Here is a 20,395-nt window from a genome sequence, read left to right on the forward strand (position 1 = left end):
GGCTTTCTATAATTTATTAATAATTCCTGAGGGACTGAGAATTATCAGTTCATTTTTTACATTTCCACTCATGGCAATGGTGTTTCATGGTATCTTGAGCACAGAACCTCTTTCTAAAGCCTGTAGGGCTTCATTTGAAGTCAGAGGCAGTTTTGCTGCTTGGGACTGCAAGATTGGGCTTTGAAAGTTGTTTCAGAAGCTATGCTATCTTACAACTACGATAAATGCATTTATGCTATTTCTAAGCAGGATATTACTGAATATATTTGTTTTTTTCTGCTGTAAGCTTAGCAAATGTAGATCCTTTGGTATTTGCCTTCCCTGACCCCAATATTTTGTTATTTAAAGGGGCTTCAACTAATGTTAACAGTCTGCCATGTTTCCAGAGTTACAGCCATGAGCCAGCTTCAATAATGTATATTTAACCTGAGAAGCCACAGTAGAGTTTCTTGCTTCTAAGTTTTCCCCAGGTGTTGACCTATTTTGTAAAGATAAAACTAATATATATGAATAGTCTTTCATTCTTGAATTCTTATCCCCCAGTGCCCCTGCTTGTGGATTTGAGTTACTGTCTCAAAACTTAACAAAATGTATAGGCAGCTTCCTACCAGATTGTGCAATTGGGATCTTCAGTATGTGATGGGGAGATGATGGAGGGTAGGGCACTACTCTGAGAACCGAACAGGGAATCATGCCTGCAGCTAGGCCCTCGTGTATTCTGAGAACTTGCAGCTGCAGAATTTGCTGCAGAATCCACATATACCTCAGAATTGTGCTCCAAAATATAAGCCTTTATTTACAACAAACAAACAAAAAGTACATTCAGGGTTGCAAAGATAACTTTCCAAATACGAGTCTGGTTTACACTGATGCAGTGTTGTCTACTGGCTCTGAATTATTGCCTCTGAGAGACTTGAACTGTCCCATGCATATCAACAGGGTATTAATGCTGGAATTTAATTCTCATAATGTAGTTGTCAATATTAACTGAATCATTAATTGTTTTGGTCAAATCATCCAGTTGATATGCCTATCCAGAGCTGGCTCCAGGCACCAGCAAGGGAAGCAGGTGCTTGGGGCAGCCAATGAAAAGAGGCGGCACGTCTGGGGTCTTCAGCAGCAATTCGGCGGCAGGTCCCTCAGTCCCTCTTGGAGCAAAGGACCCGCCACCAAAGAATTAAGCGGCGCGGCTGAGCTGCCACCGAAGTGCTGTCGATCGCAGCTTTATCTTTTCTTTTCTTTTCTTTTTTTTTTCCACTGCTTGGGGCGGCAAAAAAGCTAGAGCCAGCCCTGTGCCTATCCCACAATCCCAAAGGACCTCCTCTGTCTGCTTTAGTGGCAAAGTCTACAGATATGCAAATCTAGTTCTCTCTTCTGCCTGCAACTGCCCCGCCCCCTCCCAAAATTGACAGTGTATTGTTATGCACTGTTCATGCATTATGTTAATTTTATACCAAATTCAACAGCACATTGACAGCTAAAAATGTAGATGCTGCATAGAATTGAATTTAGTGCTCTAAGATATTTTACAGATTTTTATTCCTATTTACTGTAATAGTTCTTTGGTTTTATGATTTAGAACTTAAGGCCAAAATTTTCATATGTTTATGGGTTTGGGGTACCTCAGTTTCTGGGTGCCCAATTTAGGGCACTCCATCCTCTGAATGTCAGGCCCTTTGGATGCTCAGCAATTTCAAAAGAATCAGTCACCTTATAGAAGTCTTACGTCAGGTACCCAAAACTGAGGCACCAAAAATTGGTAATCACTTTTGAACATGTGGTTTTAAATGCATAGGAACATAGGAATTACAGTACTGGATCAGATCTTCTTCTGAACTGAATTAAAAGTTAACAATACATAAATAATTTCCTAGTATTACCGTGGCATGTGAGCAATTTCTGTGGTTTACAAGAATGTTATGCAAGTCCAAATTAGAAGAGAGGTAGTTCACACAAACTTGACTGGAAGAGAGGTCTCTACAAGGCAATCTTTCTGTTTAGGTGAAGTCCAAATTGACAACATTTAGAACCTCTGGTCTAGAATATTACTTGAGGCAAATACATTAAAGTTAGATTTTTTTTTTTCCTAATGTGGGAGTTGACCACTTAATTGTATGTGAATGTAGTGTTTGTAGAGGACAGGAAAATGAAGATATATAAAAATTCCATAACACAGGTACAGTGTAAGGAGTATTTGTGAGAGGAAGTACCAGAATGTGTGTCAAATATTGTAAAAATAGGATTTCAAGCTTAATAGCTCAATTTTCTCTCTCTCTCCCTGTTTTTGCCTTACTGTGTATACCTTTTTGTCTTTTTTCAATTGTTTCCTTACCGTCATAGTGCCTATTCTTTCTTTATAATTGTTCTTCAGTCCTTTCTGCCTTGCTTTGCTCTCTCTTTCAAGGTTAAAAATAAAAGGACAAATTATAAGAAACTTTTTTGGTTTGCACTGCATTATTTAGCCCACTGCACAAAACATTGCCTGTGATGAGCATTTTTAATAAAATTAATACAATTTTAATTTTGTTGTTTGAAACTTTAACAAATTGAAATTGCCTTTAGACCACTATTAATTATATGTTTTTATACAGTGATTAGGTATTTCCCTCTAATGAGCACAGGATCAGAGGATTAGAGCAAAGTGTATTCACCTGCTTCCTCAGCATGGGCATAGCACGCACAGCTCTAAAATAGTCTTCCCTCTATTCAAAGTAGAAGCAAGAGAAATTGAACTGCTTTTAATCACTAGTATTTCACTGAAGAGGGGGTGGCATTTAGCTAAATGTCTTGTGAGGCATTTTGAATTCCACTCTGCTATGCTCTAATTTTTAAAGGAATTGTAGAACAGGAGGCTCCCTTTTTCCACCCTAGATGGATTGTGATCCTCCGCTACGTGGTGGTGATTAGTCATAATATTTCCTGAGTTGATTAGACAACCAACAGGAAAGAAAACAAATTCTCTAGAATATTTCAGAGTAAATGGGAAAGTAGTAACAAAGACAAAGGAAATCCAGTCCTTTAAATTGGAGAAGAAAACTGTATGGAATGTGAAGCATTTTTTGAAAGAAAAGGAAAGAAAAAAATATATAAACATGTGGGTGGTAGGATGAAAATAAATCCTCTCCTTTTTAGATGTTAAAGTATTGGAAATCAGAATGGTAGAGAAGGCACTAACCATATGAGGCTAGAAAATGATGAGTCTCTTTGTAGTCCAGGAAACAGACCATGTGAGTTGCTTTCTTTATTCCAGGCTAGCAAGGTAATGTTTAAACTTATGCTGAGGTGCTGCACGTTTTTTCCACCTATACTGAAATGCCCAGTGTATCCCATTATCATTACACTACTTGTTTGTGTTATAAAGTCTGCTAACTAATGACCACTGTATTTAAGTCTGAGAAATAGCTTCCATTAAAACACTCAGAATTTACTGAAAACTTCACTTTTTAGGTTGAAACTGTCCATACATAGTGTACCTTCAGTATAAATATTTTTGAAAGTTTGAGGAAACTCCTGTAAATCACTTTTGAATTAAAGTAAAACTGAAAAATCCATTTTTTCCCTTTTAAAGAATAATTCTAACGGCGCTTTTTGGCCCAGCTCTCAAACTTGGCATGTGAACAGTCCTCACAAAGGTTTTATTTATCACTGAAGTTAGAAGAGAATAGGATGTATATCTCCAAGTTGGTTGAAAATTGCATACTGAGCAATCACAGGGGGGAGAGAGAGAGACTGACTGTTATTCCATAGCTTGGGATTTTGGAAAACAGAATATGAGGCATTGACTGGGAAAGCCTAAAATGCTCTTAACTTGGACCCACTAACATCCTGTCTAGCCCTCCAACTATTGGATCACAATTTAATTTAATTTTCCTGGTCTCCTGAGCTTTGTACCACAGAACTGACTGGGGCTTATAGAACTCAGGATATATAAAATGAACAACTGGGGAGTAAGTACAACTTGCTCCTAGTTGGGAAGCAGCTGTACAGTATTTTAGGCTCACTGGTTTAGAAAGGGTTCCGAAGTTTATCCCTATCCCCCATGTCTCAGAAGGTAAATTCTTAATTAGGTCTTGACTGACTGACAGAGGTGTGGTTGCAGTTCTTTTACAACTGAATGAGTGCTTCAGTTAAGTACACAGTCTTTGGGTATGTCTAACTATGAAATTAGGTCAAATTTATAGAAGTCGATTTTTTAGAAATCAGTTTTATACAGTCGATTGTGTGTGTGTTCACCCTTAAGACCATTAAGAGCATTAACTCGGCGAAGTGCAGCACAGTACCGAGGCTAGCATCGACTTCCGGAGCATTGTGCTGTGGGTAGCTATCTCACAGTTCCCACAGTCTCTGCTGCCCATTGGAATTCTGGGTTGAGCTCCCAATGCTTGATGGGGCAAAAATATTGTTGCAGGTGGTTCTGGGTAAAAGTCCTCAGCCCCTCCCCCCCTCCCGTGAAAGCAACGGCAATAAATCGTTTCTCACCTTTTTTCCTGGGTTACCCGTGCAGGCGTCATACCGCAGCAAGCATGGAGCTCACTCAGCTCACCGTCACCATATGTCTCCTAGGTGCTGCCAGACGTGGGACTGCATTGCTACACAGCAGCAGCTCATTGCCTTTTGGCAGCAGACGGTGCATTACGACTTGTAGCTGTCATCGTCGTCTCCTGGATGCTCTTTTAGCCGACCTCAGTGAGGTATGTCGGGGGCGCCTGGGCAGATGTGTGCTCCTGGCTGGCCTTGGTGAGGTCGGCCGGGAGCGCCTGGACATAAATGGGAGATGACAATGGCCAGCAGTCGCACTGCACCGTCTTCTGGCAAGCAACCAGGAGACAACAATGGCGAGCAGTGGTACTGCACTGTCTACTGCCAGCCTAAAATGTATAAGAGAGACGGAGTGGATCAAAACAATAAAGAGACCAGATTTGTTTTGTATTCATTTGCTCCCCCGCCACTTCCCTCCATGAATAGTGGGGGGAGGGGTAGCTCAGTGGTCTGAGCATTGGCCTGCTAAACCCAGAGTTGTGAGCTCAGTCGTTGAGGGGGCCATTCTGTATGACAACACTGTAATCCAACCCTGTAAGCCATGTCATCAGTCGCCCCTCCCTCCATCAGAGCAACAGCAGACAATCATCTTTCAGCTTTTTTCAGTGCAGACGCCATAGCACGGCAAGCATGGAGCCTGCTCAGATCACCGCCGCAATTATGAGCACTGTAAACACCATGTGCATTATCCTGCAGTATATGGAGCACCAGAACCTGCAAAAACAAAACCAGGCGAGAAGGCAATGGCAGCGCAGTGACCAGAATGACAAGGACATGGACACAGACTTCTCTCAAAGTACGGGCCCCGGCAGTGTAGACATCATGGTGTTAATGGGGCAGGTTCATGGCGTGGAACACTGATCTGAGCCCGGGAAACGAGCACAGACTGGTGGGACCGCATAGTGTTGCATGTCTGGGATGATTCCCAGTGGCTGCGAAAGTTTCACATGCATAAGGGCACTTTCATGGAACTTTGTGACTTGCTTTCCCCTGCCCAAGAATACCAAGATGAAAGCAGCCCTCACAGTTCACAAGAGAGTGGTGATAGCCCTGTGGAAGCTTGCAACGCCAGACAGCTACCGGTCAGTCGGGCATCAGTTTGGAGTGGGCAAATCTACTGTGGGGGCTGCTGTGATCCAAGTAGCCAACACAATCAAAGAACTGCTGATATCAAGGGTAGTGACTCTGGGAAATGTGCAGGTCATAGTGGATGGCTTTGCTGCAAGCTAGCCACCCTCCCCTCCCCCCTTGAATCACCGCTTGCAGAGGCAATAAAGTCATTGTTGCTTCACATTCATGCATTCTCTATGAATTCATTACACAAATAGCAGGATAGCTGCCAAGGTAGCCTGGGAGGAGTGGGGGAGGAGAGAAGCACCGGTTGGGGTGGGGGAGGAGGGAAGAACAAGGCCACCCTGCACTTTAAAACGTATTGTATGTCAGCTTTCTGTTGCTTGGGCAGTCCTCTGGGGTGGAGTGGTTGGGTGCCTGGAGGCCCCTCCACTGTGTTCTTGGGCGTCTGGGTGAGGAGGCTATGGAACTTGGGGAGGAGGCCTGTTGGTTACACAAGGACTGTAGCGGTGGTCTGTGCTCAAGCTGCCTTTCCTGAACTTCAGTCATATGTTTTTTTTTCCTCCAGTAGCCTCAGCATTGCCTCTTAGCTTCTGTCAGCAAGCTGATGCCACTATCATCTTCAGCCTGCCACCTGTCCTTGCATTCATACTGTGCTTTCCTGGATTCTGATATTGTCTGCCTCCACGCATTCTGCCGGGCTCTTGCGTGAGCTCAGAGAACATTTCATCACGAGTGCGTTTTTTTTCACCTTCTAATCTTCGCTAGCCTCTGCAAAGGAGAAGATAGTGAGTGCTGAAACATGTGCAGCTGAAGGGGAAAAAAGAGAGAGTGGTAGTTAAAAAGACACATTTTCAAGAACAATGGGTAGACTCTTTCACGGTCAACCTTGCTGTTAACATTATATAGCACATGTGCTTTCGGTACAAGGTCGCATTTTGCCTGTTATTGAGGGTATGCCAGTTTGGTGTGAGAGATCTTTCACGCAGAGCCGGGCAACAGAATTTGGCTTGCAGGTAGCTGTGGTAAGATACAGTCTTTTGGCTTCTTTAACCTTCATAACATGTGGGAATGGTTTCAAACAGCTGCGCCCTCATTTCCCATACCACGCAGTCATTGAGTTGGCCATTTAAAAGGGGGAGGGGCTGCAGTTTTTGCGTTAATATGCATCACAAACCCAACTCAACCCCCCACACTTGCGCACACAATTCTCTGAGATGATCCCTTCACCCCTCCCCATACCATGTGGCTAACAGCAGGGAACATTTCTGTTCAGCCACAGACAAACAGCCGAGCAGGAATGAGCACCTCTGAATGTCCTCTTAATAAAATCACCCTATTTCAACCAGCTGTCCAGGAATGTTATCACTCTCCTGAGGATAACACAGAGAGATAAAGAACGGATGCCGTTTGAATGCCAGCAAACACTGGGGCCATACGCTGCTATGCTTTGATTCCAGACTACGTGCTACTGGCCTGGCGTGGTAAAGTGGCCTACCATGGAGGACAGAATAAGGCCGCTCTCCCCAGAAACCTTTTGCACAGGCTTTGGGGGTACATCCAGGAGAACTTTATGGAGATGTCCCTGGAGGATTTCTGCTCCATCCCCAGACACGTTAACAGATTTTTCCAGTAGCTGTACTGGCTGCGAATGCCAGGGCAAATTAATTATTAAACGCACTTGCTTTTAAACCATGTATAATATTTACAAAGGTACACTCACGAGAGGTCCCTTCTCCGCCTGGCAGGTCTGGGAGCATGCCTTGGGTGGGTTTGGGGGCTACTGACTCCAGGTCCAGGGAGAGAAACAGTTCTTGGCTGTCGGAGAAAACGGTTTCTCTGCTTCCTTGCTGTGAGCTATCTTCAACCTCCTCATCATCTTCCTTGTCCCCAAAACCTGCATCTCTGTTGCGTGCTACTCCATTGACGGAGTCAAAGCATGGGGGTGGAGTAGTGGTGGCTGCACCACCTAGAATGACATGCAGCTCATCATAGAAATGGCATGTCTGGGGCTCTGACCCAGAGCAGCCGTTTGCCTCTCTGTTTTTTTGTAGGTTTGCCTCAGCTCCTTAAGTTTCACATGGCACTGCTGCAGGTCCCTGTTATAGCCTCTATCCTTCATGCCCTTTGAGATTTTTTCAAATGTTTGGGCATTTCATCTTTTGGAACGGAGTTCTGATAGCACGGATTTGTCTCCCCATGCAGCAGTCAGATCCCGTACCTCCCATTCGGTCCATACTGGAGCTCTTTTGCAATCCTGGGACTTCGTCATGGTCACCTCTGCTGATGCTTTCTGCAGCTTGCCACGCTGGCCAAACAGGAAACAAAATTCAGAAGTTCACAGGCCTTTTCCTGTCTACCTGGGCAGTGCATCTGAGTTGAGAGCACTGCCCAGAACAGTCACAATGGAGCACTCTGGGATAGCTTCTGGAGGCCAATACCGTCGGATTGCGTCCACACTACCCCAAATTCGACCTGGCAAGGTCAATTTCAGTGCTAATCCCCTCGTTGGGGAAGGAGTACAGAAATCGATTTTAACAGCCCTTTAAGTCAAAAATAACAGCTTCGTCGTGTGGATGGGTGCAGGGTTAAATCAATCTAATGCTGCTAAATTCAACCTAAACTCGTAGTGTAGATCAGGGCTTTGAAATACACCTTGCAGCATCCATCCCATGATTTCTACTATCTTGTTGGCCTTCTAAAAGTCTGAAAAGCAAGAGGTGGTTGGGGGAGATCTTCTCAACTTTTGGCCTGCATGTAGTGTACTCCTTTGTGTCTGCATTCAGGCAGAGTTGTATCATACGTTAGCATTAGCATTGTGGAGTATTTTGGAACTGTGAGCACTGAATTGAATTCCTTGCTCTATATCCCTCAACAGCAAATTATGCCTCTTGATTTGAGCATTTCTTTTGTTTTGTTGGTCCTTTATTTGTTTCTTTAGATTTGTTTACTTATAATTTTGTTACAGCCTTGGCTGAGTTCCCATTATAGATGGGCGGGCACAAGTTGCTGTATTGGACCCAGTTTTTAGACCTCACATGTCTTCAAGCCAGCTGGATCTGATCGGTGTTCAAACTCTCTCCCAAGTCTAGCCTCTCAGGCATACTCCTGGGCTGGCTGTGGGGCCCTACGACCAGTGCTGACCTGCACGCAAACATTTGTTACCTGTTTTGCCCTCAGGTTCCTCATGCCTGACAGCCATTTGGGATTTGAGTCAGTGTCCTTAGGCATTCTAGGACTTTCCTGCACCCCACTCCTATTCAGTCTTCTCTTCCTTGCAGTGATCTTTCTGTTGCTTAGAGAGCATGACTCTCTTTAAAAATCAGTCTTTGTGACACCTTTTCTTTTCTCATGGTGGGATTTTCCATGCTCCAGGCCTTCAGTGAAACTAGTGGCAGAAGATTATTAAAAGTTAATGGCACTGCCTGTAGCCTCCATTTTCCTGCCAAAGCGAGGTTATTCAATTGTTGATAATGCTTAATGGCCTTCTCATTGAAACACCTAGGCACCAACTCTCTTCCCCCTCCCCCCCTTTAACTTGAGAGGGTTTTTACAATCTGACACTTACAGTGTAGCACATAATCAAGCTGCCACTCAGAATGGAGGCTGAAATACCACATGGCTTATCACAGAATCGTGCTAGGAACACTGACATACTACCCAGACTCTCATAATTATTACTTATATTGCAGTAGCACCCAGAAGCACCAGTCAGAATCAGGCTCAGGACTTTATTGGGGGGAAAAAGCCCTACAGAAGTAGACAAAGTCCATATATTGAAGACCTCAGTCGGAGAAGACACATGACATACATAGAGTGGAGTGAGAGGGAAATGCCAAAATCGGTCCCATTTATTGCACTTTATAGCTCTGTCTTTTTAAAGAAAAAAAGAGCTTTCCATTGCATGCAAATTTTAACTTCTAAATGAACCCTTTGGTTACACACCTGAAATAGATATAATTGTTAGTTCCTGGCAATTGTCCAAAGCATTTGCCTTTTTTGCTTGGACTGCATTAGTGATCTTTCATTTAAATATATTTAATACTTCACTTTTAAAATGCTGTTATATATAGCCATGTTTAAGACAACCACAAGTATGTACAATGCAGTTTTTAGTTGAGTGTTAGTCATATTGCAATGACCAATGATCAAGAGCAGCTTCTGTCTCTTCAAAGACAGAGGCATCATAAACTTTCCCTGAGGGTAAATGCCAATAGTTTATAACTATGGCATTTAAAATGGCTATTGAAGGAATGGCTGTTCGAATACACACTTGATGTATTAAAATGGCCTAGCAGACATCCAGTGAACTCTGACATAACAAAAACAAAGTTAGTCAATTTTACATGATGGAAATGGCATCATCTTCATTTTGTTCTTTTTAGCATTAAAGTTTCTGTAGTATATTCAGTGCTTAATTTAATCTGTAAATGAACTGAGCAGTGTGATCATGAGCGACTTCAATTTGAGTGACGTACTGGAGGTCTCATGCTGCCAGCATTAAAACATCCTTGGAATTTCTAAATATTATAGATGAAAATTTGCTAACTCAAGAAGTATTGCTGCTAACATGGGGGGATTCTATATTAGACCTAATCTTGACATATAAAGAGGAACTGATCACAGAACTAAAAATTAATGGTAGCATAGATATAAGTAATCATGACTTGGTCACATTTATAATATGCAAACAGGATGAAGTCCAGACCAGTAATATATATACTTGATGTTTTAAAAGGGCCAGTTTCACAAAGCTGAAAACAGTAATGAGCCAAATCAGCTGGAGGAAGAATTTAATCAGAAAAATATGAATAATTGGGAACTGTTTAAGAATACTACCAGATGCTCAAAAAGTCACAGACCCACAGTCCCAGGAGAAGGCTGTATTGGTTAAATATATGAAACATAAAAATTTCTGATAGATGGTTTAGTTTTGATGAACTTAGAAGAGGACAAGAATCAAGCTTATGATGGAAAGCTAATCATTACTTAAAGCTGTGGAATAGTTACAATAGTTCCATAATAAAACTTAAGTAGCTCAACCCCTCTTGAGGGCCAGGGGTAAGGGAAGATGCGGGGAGAAGAGGAAAAGAATCATCATACTTTCAGGAAACTATGTGCAATGGAAAAAATTCATTTCTGGGATAATTCCATTGACTTTAATGCAATTAGACCAGAGATTATTTTGAAGAAGTATAATTTAAAAAAAAAATGCAAAGAATGAACAATTGTATATTTTCCAGTAGTGTTGGGGTGAATGGGCGTCAAAAAAACATTGTGGTCGATTCTGTCCCTCTGGCAAAGGAGGGGTACAGCTTACACATCCCAGGACTGGGGGTTACTTTGTTATTTTGGGAATTCTGACAGGAAGCATTGCTGCCTTTCTCCAAGATTGTTCCAGGAGAGGTACTGTGGATAGGACTCCAAGGTATTTTCTTGGGCATCCTGGCCAGGTTGCCAATTCTTCCCAGTAGTCTTTCCACCACTGGTGCCTCTGCACTTTAAACTATTCCAACAAAAGCTGGTAAAACCCAGGGCTCAAATAAACCAGCCATCTTCCTTTGGCCTTGACAAATGCAATCTTGCACTACTTGTATCTATTCAGAATGCTGCTGCAAAGATCATTTTTCTAGCCTGTTGCTTTGAGCATGTCACCCCTCTTTTTGAGTCCCTCCACTGGCTCCCCAGTCTCAATTACATCAAACATAAGTTGATTATTTTCACTTTCAAGATCCTTCATTACCTTTTCCCTCCCTACCCATTTCTCATTTGCTATCATAGAATATCAGGCTTGGACGGGACCTCAGGAGGTCATCTAGGGTAACCCCCTGCTCAAAGCAGGACTAATCCCCAACTAAATCATCCCAGCCAGGGCTTTGTCATGCCTGACCATAGAAACCTCTAAGGAAGGTGTCATAAACAGATAGCTAAGGGTTAATGTTTCTTTTACCTGTAAAGGGTTAACAAAGGGAACCAAACACCTGACAAGAGGACCAATCAGGAAACCGGATTTTTCAAAGCTTAAGGGAGGGAATTTGTTGGGTTTGTTCTGTCTTGGGTCGTCTGTTCTGGGCTCTCTCAGCTTATGAGAGGAGTCTATTTCCAGTCCTTCTAATCTTCTGTTTCCCAGTTGTAAGTACAAGGTACAAAAGCATTAGTTTTTAAATTGTTTTGTTGTATTTGTATCTGTGTATCTGGCTGGTGGAGTCTTTTTAATGTGTAATTGGCTAAAGTACTTTGAAATTTGGATATCTCTGAATAAGGCGTTTTATTTCATTTTTCTTTTAAGCAATAGCCCTGTATGTCCACTTTTAATCACAGAGATTAATTCTTTTTGTCTTTTTCTTTCTTTTTTATAATAAAGCTTTCTTTTTTTAAAACTGTTGACTTTCTTTTTCTAGTTATCGGCAAGGGGATAGGAATCTCGTGGCCAAACGGAATACTGTCTCTCTCAGAAAGAGACTATGGGAGGGGGAAAAGAGAGGGGGAAGGTAAATTATCCCATCGGTTTTGTGTTTCAAGGGATTGAAGCAGGGAAATCTCCTAGTACTACCAGCGGGAAAATGCTGGAGGAAGTAAAGAGGTCAGAAAGGGAAAATGGTGTTTATTTCTTCTGTTTTCAAGAATCCAAAGGGATTGGGTTCTTGCGTCCCGCAGGGAAGGTTTTGGGGGGACCAAGAGTGTACCAGGCACCTGGAATTCCTGGCTTGGTGGCAGGCTATCAGATCTAGCGGTACTTAAGCTAGAGGAGTTTATGCTGGCTTCTCTCAGGTTATGACGCTAAGGTTCAATCGACGTAGGAAGCTATGACAGAAAGGAATTCCACCACCTTCCTATGTAACGCATTCCATGCTTCACCACTCCCTAGTGAAAAAGTTTTTTCAATAATATCCACCTAACTCTATCCCACTGCAACCTTGAGACACATATTCCTTGTTCTGTCATCTGTCACTCAGACTCGAGAACAGTCTAATTCCAATCCCTTTGGAACCCCTTTCAGGAAGTTGAAAGCAGCTATCAAATCCCCCTCATTCTCTCTTGCGCAGATTAAATAATCCTAGTTTCCTCAGCCTCTTGCCATAAGTCATGGTGTTCCAGCCCTCTAATATTTTGTTGTCCTTCGTGCCTGGACCTCCAGTTTTTCTAACATCTTCCTTGAGTGTGGGGCCAAAACTGGACACAGTACTCCAGACTGAGGCTCACCAGTGCCGAATAGAGAGTAATATCAATATCCTGTCAATCTGCTGGCAGTGCTCCTACTATTGCGCCCAAAAGCTGTTAGTATTCTTGGCGACAAGGGCACGCTGTTGGACTCATATCCAGCTTCTTGTCCACTGTAACCTAGATCCTTTTCCTGCAGAACTGCTGGCCTAGCCACTATCGGTCCTAGTCTGTTGCAGTGCATGGATCCTTTCATCCCCAAGTGCAGGACTCCTACACTTGTCCTTGTGAACCTCATTAGATTCTTTTGACGCCAATCCTCGACTATTTGTCTAGGAACCATACTGTATCACTTAATCCACCTCCAGCCGTATCTACCACTCCTCCCAGTTGAGTGTCATCTGCAAACTTGCTGAGGGTGCAGTGCACGCCATCCTCCAGATCATTAATGAAGATATTGAACAAAACGAGCCCCAGGACCGACCCTATCAAAATGTCCCACCTCTGATTGGCCCATGAAGTCAACTTTCATCACGCATTTGTTAAATTTTCAAACAAGCACTTCGTGCTTTCTCCCCTGCTCTCCTCATGGTTGGGAGGAGTTTCCTATAAACACGTGCCTGTCAACATTCAAATCCCTCCTTAAAATTCTCCTTTTATCACGATAGCTTCCAAAAAAACCACCCAAAAACAAAGCTTGACGGGCTAGACTGCTTGTATGCTAACATCACTCCTTATCCTGCTGACCAATATTGCCTCATTGTTTCTTTGTACTCCCCTGTCTGTCTGTCTGTCTGTTGTCTCTTGTCTTATACTTAGATTGTAAACTCTTTGGGGTCTTTTTGTTTTGTGAGTCTACAGCATCTGGCACAATGGGGTCGTGGTCTCCTAGGCATTATGGTAATACCACCAGTGCAATAACATGGTTTAAAGGTAACATTAGACATATTAAATATCAGACAAATAATTTACTACAAGGAACAGAATTACCTATTGTATGTGGATTATATATGGCTGTCCAACATCTTGACAGATGAAAGAAGACATGACAAATTGCAGTCTATCAGTGGTGCTTAGCAATGGTATAGGAAAACCTTCCCACGGTGGCTACAGGTCCACTCAAAAGATGGAAGTATATAGGAAAACAACCTGAGCCCCAAAATTCTGAATTTCAGAGCACAAATATATTGTGAGGAGAGAAGGGATTTAAAATTACCGTTGCATAACTGCTTTTTCTGGACAGACCGTTCCTACTTCCTCCTCTCTTTTTCTGTGGTAAAGACTCGTTTCCTAAACCAAGAAGGGCAATAAAACAAACAGCGTGAAAAATGAAAGACATTTGAATGAATTGCAAACCAAGATCAGAGTCTTAATGACGAATGCCTTGGGTGATAAAAAAAAGAAAATTTTCTAAAATGTTATATTTTTCTGAAGCCTTTAGGCACTGTGATGGGGTAAGGCCAGCTGGCTACAGTAAAATACTGAGAAACAGGTATGTTAGCCCCAGGTTAAACAAATCCCTAGTACCCTGGTAACCAAATGGCAGTTGCTCCAGGTAATCAAGGCACCTGGAGCCAATTAAGATCTTTCTAGAAGGCAGTAGAGATAGCTACTTTAATTAGAACACCTGCAGGCCAATTCAAGGCAGCGCTAATCAGGCACCTGGCGTTTAAAGGAGCTCAACTCCAGTCAGGCCAGGGAGGAACCGTGAAGAAAAAGGAGTGTGGTTGAGACTGGGAGCAAGAATGGCAATGAGCTGAGAGTGAGAGAGGTGTACTCGCTGGAGGATTGAGGAGGACATAGCATTATCAAAGACTCCAGCGGGAAGGTCCTGGTGTGAGGATAAAGAAGGTGTTTGCGAGAGGCCATGGGAAGTAGCCCAGGGAGTTGTCGCTGTCATGCAGCTGTTACAGAGGCATATACGCTGCCATCCACAGGCGCCTGGGCTGGAACCGGAGTAGAGGGCGGGCCTGGGTTCCCCCCAAACCTCCCAACTCCTGATCGGACACAGGAGGAGCTGACCCAGACTGTGGGTTCCACAAGAGGGGAAGATCACTGAGGTGAATAAATCCGCCAATAAGCGCAGGACCCACCAAGGTAGAGGAAGAACTTTGTCACAGCACTTATTCACTAACTGAGCACTCCAATGAGGTAACATAAGAAGCATTACTGACTTTTAGAACTTGTAGAAGCCAGTGGTGAATTAATCCTCAATTTGGGGAGAATCCCAGACAGAGAGCATGTGGCCTGCTTTGTCTGAGCTAGCATATTAATAGGCATATTGCTAGTTGACCCTTAAATGGGGAGGTGGAAATGTTTTGCAGGATAAAGGGACATAGTCACCACATTCAAGAATGTACATGCTGCCATCACCATCTTAGTTAAACCAACAAGAGGTCCAGCACACAGTGGGTGCCTGGTGGAAGAAGTAGGAAAAATCATCCAGCAGCATATTAAGATGGGTCGCCATTTGGAATTTTGTCTAACACAGGCAGGTATAGTCCTGATTTTTTTTTTTTTTTTTTCAAGGTCCCAGTACCCTTCATCCGCTGGCATGACCTCGCATGTACAGTTCATGCAAGGTCACACCGTGCGGAGGATGCCATTTCTGTATAAGGCCCGGAACACCAATGAGCACAGACAGGATTCTTTTTAACTAGAAAGCACCTGCCATTGACTCAGTATCACTTCGCAATATTGTGTGACATATGGAGGATTTTGTCTTAGCATTTTCCTTCTAATTGTTAACAGGCAACATAAAAACCAAACAACCTCTTTTTAGTATGGTATGTTACTATATGCTGCATTTTCTAAAGAAACAGTGCAAGGGACAGTACAGCACATTAATAAACAAATTTTCCCCTTTATGCTGGTCCAGAGCTCCACTTATTATCAGTTGTATTTTATGTTATGCTTCTCCAGGCATTCAGTATTCCACCCCTTCACCATAGACAACAAGACTTTCCCACTGTACAAGCAAGTTTTAGGCCAATTGTCAATATATCTTATTTACATTACAGGAAGCAAACAATTAAAAACCTTTGATTTTATTTTATGTCAATTTTAAATTAACTTGCTTCAGTTTCCTGTATTTATTCCAATTTATTAACAGTCAATTAAATAGCTTAAGCACCAATGAACTGCTCCATAAATTTACACAGCTTGAATTTATATACAGATATTTTGTGGTTAATATTACTTTTGTGATATAAATACATTTCAGAGATAATTGCCACACACTGGTAATGGCAAAAATATCTGAATGAAGCTTTCATGTTTTAATAAACTAGCTTATGAGAAAATAAAAATTCTAAAGAAAAAATAGATTACAAAATGGATGAACTATGAAGCAATGGCAAATCCTTTCACAATGCTATTTGCGGGCTATTGCTAGCATTATATACATTTTGAATTTTTTATCAAATTTAGTTCACTAAATAACTAAAAGTATAATGGGACCACCCTGGCTACAGCAACCCTGCATACAATAAATGACTAAAAATCAAGAATTAAATATTGGTCAGTAGTAACTAAACGTAGTGAACTGCTGATGGCTGTTCACTGCCTGTGTGAAGTGAGATTGCGGTCTAACTTTCTGTTCCCGGTAGATAGCTATCTACAACACAGAAGACTGTGAGATTAGTACCTTGGTAGATGTCAAAGGTGAAATAAGCTATGGGGAATGAGCTAGTCTGTCAGTCCTCTAAGTGATCCTTCCCGAACAGTTTTAACCAAAATGTCAGGACATGAAAGCAAATTTTTACTGTGCTATCAATGCAGTATCTGTTCCATGAATAGAGCACATCAGTATCTGGAACTAAGAGTCCGGCATCTTTCAAAAGCACTAAATATCACTTTAAAACAAAATTAAGACAAGACTACCTGTATAAGATGATTTTTGATCAAGGATGGTATAGATTTGATGTCTGACATGTCATATCCTGCCAGATGATACTATCCTCTACTGCAGGGATGGGGAACCTTTTTTCTACCAGGGGCCACTGACCCACAGAAAAAATTAGTTGTGGGCCACACACAGCCTTATGGGGGGGCAGAGGCTCGGGGCTTCCCCTAGGCTCTGGGGTGGGACCAGAAATGAGGGGTATAGGGAGGGGTTCTGACCTGGGGCAGGGGGTTCGGGATGTGGGTTCTGGCCATTCGGCACTTACCTCAGGTGGCTGACGGTCGGTGGCGCACTGGGGCTAAGGCAGGCTCCTTGACTGCCCTGACTCCATGCTGTTCCCAGAGGCAGCTGCCATGTCCATCCCCTAGGTGGAGGGCCCAGGAGGCTCTGCGTGGTGCGTGCTGCCTAAGCCCTCAGGTGCCACCCCTTCAGCTCCTGTTGGCCACAGTTCCCGGCTAATGGGAACTACAGAGCCGGCGCTGAGTTCAGGGGCAGCATGAGGAGCTTCCCTGATCGCCCCTGCTCCTAGGGGCTGCAGGGACATGCTGGTTGCTTCCAGGAGCCGTGCTGAGCCAACCGGACTTTTAATGGCCTGGCACCCTAGCTTCACCCTGGTGCAGAGACTTGCCACGGGCCAGATGAAATCAAGCAGCAGGCCAGATCCGTTGTGTTACGCATTTTCTCACATGAACAGGTTTACTTATTTTTTGTAGAACTTATCAATTATAATACGATTTTCCATTTTCACAGCTTACATGAAAACTGAGATGTAAAATAAAATCATCTGTTATAAATTGTGACAAATGACTGGCATCATAGCTAGTACTTCAGAAAGAATGAATCTGTGTTCACTTGGTCAGACTCCAAGCAGCAGAAGTACTCGCACCTGCACATGCCCCATATTTTGGAGCATTTACCAAGAATGCCAGTGCAAACCAGATGCTGTTTTCTTTCCTACCCAAATATTTTCCAAACATTGAGCTACTTTTGTTATTTCAAAAAGGTAGCAAAGTTTCTAAAACTGAGTGTTAAGCAATTGGCTACTATATTACAGCAGATGGCTATACCCAATATTACTAACAGCCGTGCTATTATTTGCTTCAAAAAGGATGCATAAATTACATGCTCTGATGCTTTAGTTCTAGGGTTTTTTTTTTTTACTATGTTTAGGGATTTAAAAAAAGTTTAATCAATTTAAATATTTGCCAGCCAGACCAATACATTGACTCCTAATGTGACAAATGTTAACTCAGTATCCTCCACCATACAGAATATCAGTCTATATTTCCAATGAAATTGCTTTAAAACAGATAGGACAGCTAATTTAAACAGTTGTTTGCACATTCAGGATTTATGACAGGAATCTTGCATGACTGGCTGGTAGTAGCGAGTTAGAAGGTTTAGCTCAGCTGCTGCCACGAGTGATAGATGGCCTTGAAGAATTTCTTGTTTGTGATCAGATCAGTCACAGAACAGAATGTGAAAAAGGGGTTCAGCCTCAAACTAGATTCATAACATTTCCATCTGTATACAAAAATGGGACAGGAAGAAATGTACCATACAGTACAGCTATTAAAATTTCACAAAGAACTTTTTACATAAAGCATATTTGAAGGTAAGATAGTTGATAATATGTCTTGACTTTTCACATAGTACTATCCAAAGATTCAGATGTAAGAAGCATCCTGTGACTCATAATGTGTTTATTTTGTATATATTTGAAAAAACCAGAAGAACTATGCAAACTCAAACTCTGGAGTTAAAACTCCAGACCTATCTATGATGGCATGTAAGAAATGTGCAGTCAAATGTTGCTGACTACTTAGTGTATAGAAGAAGCAACCATATTATATGAAGTTTAAACTGTCCATAGCCTGTGGACAATTACAAATTAATGGTTTCAAAAAATTTAGAAAGTAGCTGTAATACTTAACTGCTTCACAAGGTTGGTGGACAGGGTGCCAGAATACTGGGGTAAAGTTAAGGTGGTGTGTTGAACCAGATTTCCAGACTTTCAAGCATTTGTTTTGTTTTTAAAAAAACTTTAGCTTAGAATTTTCTGACTTTTAAACTCTTTAGAGCTAGAATATTCTAAGGCAGGGATAGGCAACCTATGGCACGCATGCCGAAGGCGGCACGCAAGCTGATTTTCAGTGGCACTCACATTGCCTGGGTTCTGGCTACCACTCTGGGGGGCTCTGTATTTTAATTTAATTTTAAATGAAGCTTCTTAAACATTTTAAAAACCTTATTTACTTTACATACAACAATAGTTTAGTTATATATTATAGACTTAGAGAAAGACCTTCTAAAAGTGTTAAAATGTATTACTGGCACACGAAACCTTAAATTAGAGTGATTAAATGAAGACTCGGCACACCACTTCTGAAAGGTTGCCAACCCCTGTTCTAAGGTATTTTCTGAAATAACTGATAAGGTTTAATGAGGTTTTAATTGTCTAGGAATTTACTTAAACTTGAATTGTTTGCTATCATAATTAGTCTTGTAGTTCTGAGGATAGTGATATGATAAATTATTCATGCTTACTGTAAAGACACAGCATGTTTTCAGATATAATGCAACAAAAAATATGAATTTCATGTTTAGCCTTGTTGAGCTTAGAATGTCCTTGTAAAATTAGAAGCAGAAAACAGATGATAATTCCATCATTTACTTTTGACAACACTGAAGATTTTAGATGCAGGCTGAAGGTAAAAGTTCATTGAACAGATTTAGCTGGTGAGATCCATTTGAAATTCAAAAGCTGGTGGTTAACTTTTAATAGCGTGTGGCTTGCTCTTTCGATTTTGCGAAATAAGAATGAAATATGGAAACAACTTTTTTTGTAGTAAATTAAGTACATTTATTTCTATAATTTATGAAAAAGATTAACTCATTCATTCACAAGTATTGTAGATAGAAAAAAAATCTCTTACTGTTGTCCTGATGAAAGGGACAGCAGTATAAATCTGATAGTAATGTAGAAAACTGATATTCCAAATGAACACTTGCAGGTTGTCTTGCTTGGCAGGTATGTCAGGATTAATGCAATTTATTATGGAATTAATAGTAATAGGCAGAGTCACAGCTGAAAAATGAGCCTCTGTTGTGATTAGTATGTAGTCTTAAAGAAGATGAACACTTTTTTCCTCCTACTCAGAATTAATTTCTTAGCTTCCCTTTGGAGATAGATGCGGTTAATTCTTGGCATTTGATCACGTTCACTCTTTCCTTGTCTGTGAATATGTTCAAATGTTGCATTTTTACGAGGTGTTCTTAAATTAAGAATCATCTGGTTCTTTCAGTTCTATTGTGCAAAGCCTGTGGTATTACTGAAGGGTCTGAAAATCTTATTTCCTGGCTACAAAATATATGTATGTGGACGAGAACTTTTCAGAGTGATAGGGAAGAGGAAGAGAGACTACTTTGTGCATCTCAACCTCCATAGAAACAGTATCTTCAGAATAAAAGCATCAGAGGGGTAGCCGTGTTAGTCTGGATCTGTAAAAGCAAAAAAGAGTCCTGTGGCACCTTATAGACTAACAGACGTTTTGGAGCATGAGCTTTCGTGGGTGAATACCCACTTCATCGGATGCATGTAGTGGAAATTTCCAGGGGCAGGTACGTATATGCAAGCAAGAAGCAAGCTAGAGGTAACGAGGTTAGTTCAATCAGGGAGGATGAGGCCCTCTTCTAGCAGCTGAGGTGTGAAAACCAAGG

General features: G+C 41.9%; 1 protein-coding gene across 5 annotated transcripts in view; it reads left to right on the forward strand.

The window, feature by feature from the left end:
• The window catches only part of CFAP20DC (CFAP20 domain containing), a 219,341-nt gene that overhangs the window by 17,355 nt on the left and 181,591 nt on the right, over nucleotides 1–20,395 (forward strand). The gene's annotated exons all lie outside the window — the stretch shown is intronic.

This window comes from Chelonoidis abingdonii, chromosome 17 (genome assembly GCF_003597395.2).
Source record: "Chelonoidis abingdonii isolate Lonesome George chromosome 17, CheloAbing_2.0, whole genome shotgun sequence".
Taxonomy (NCBI): Eukaryota; Metazoa; Chordata; order Testudines; family Testudinidae; genus Chelonoidis; species Chelonoidis abingdonii.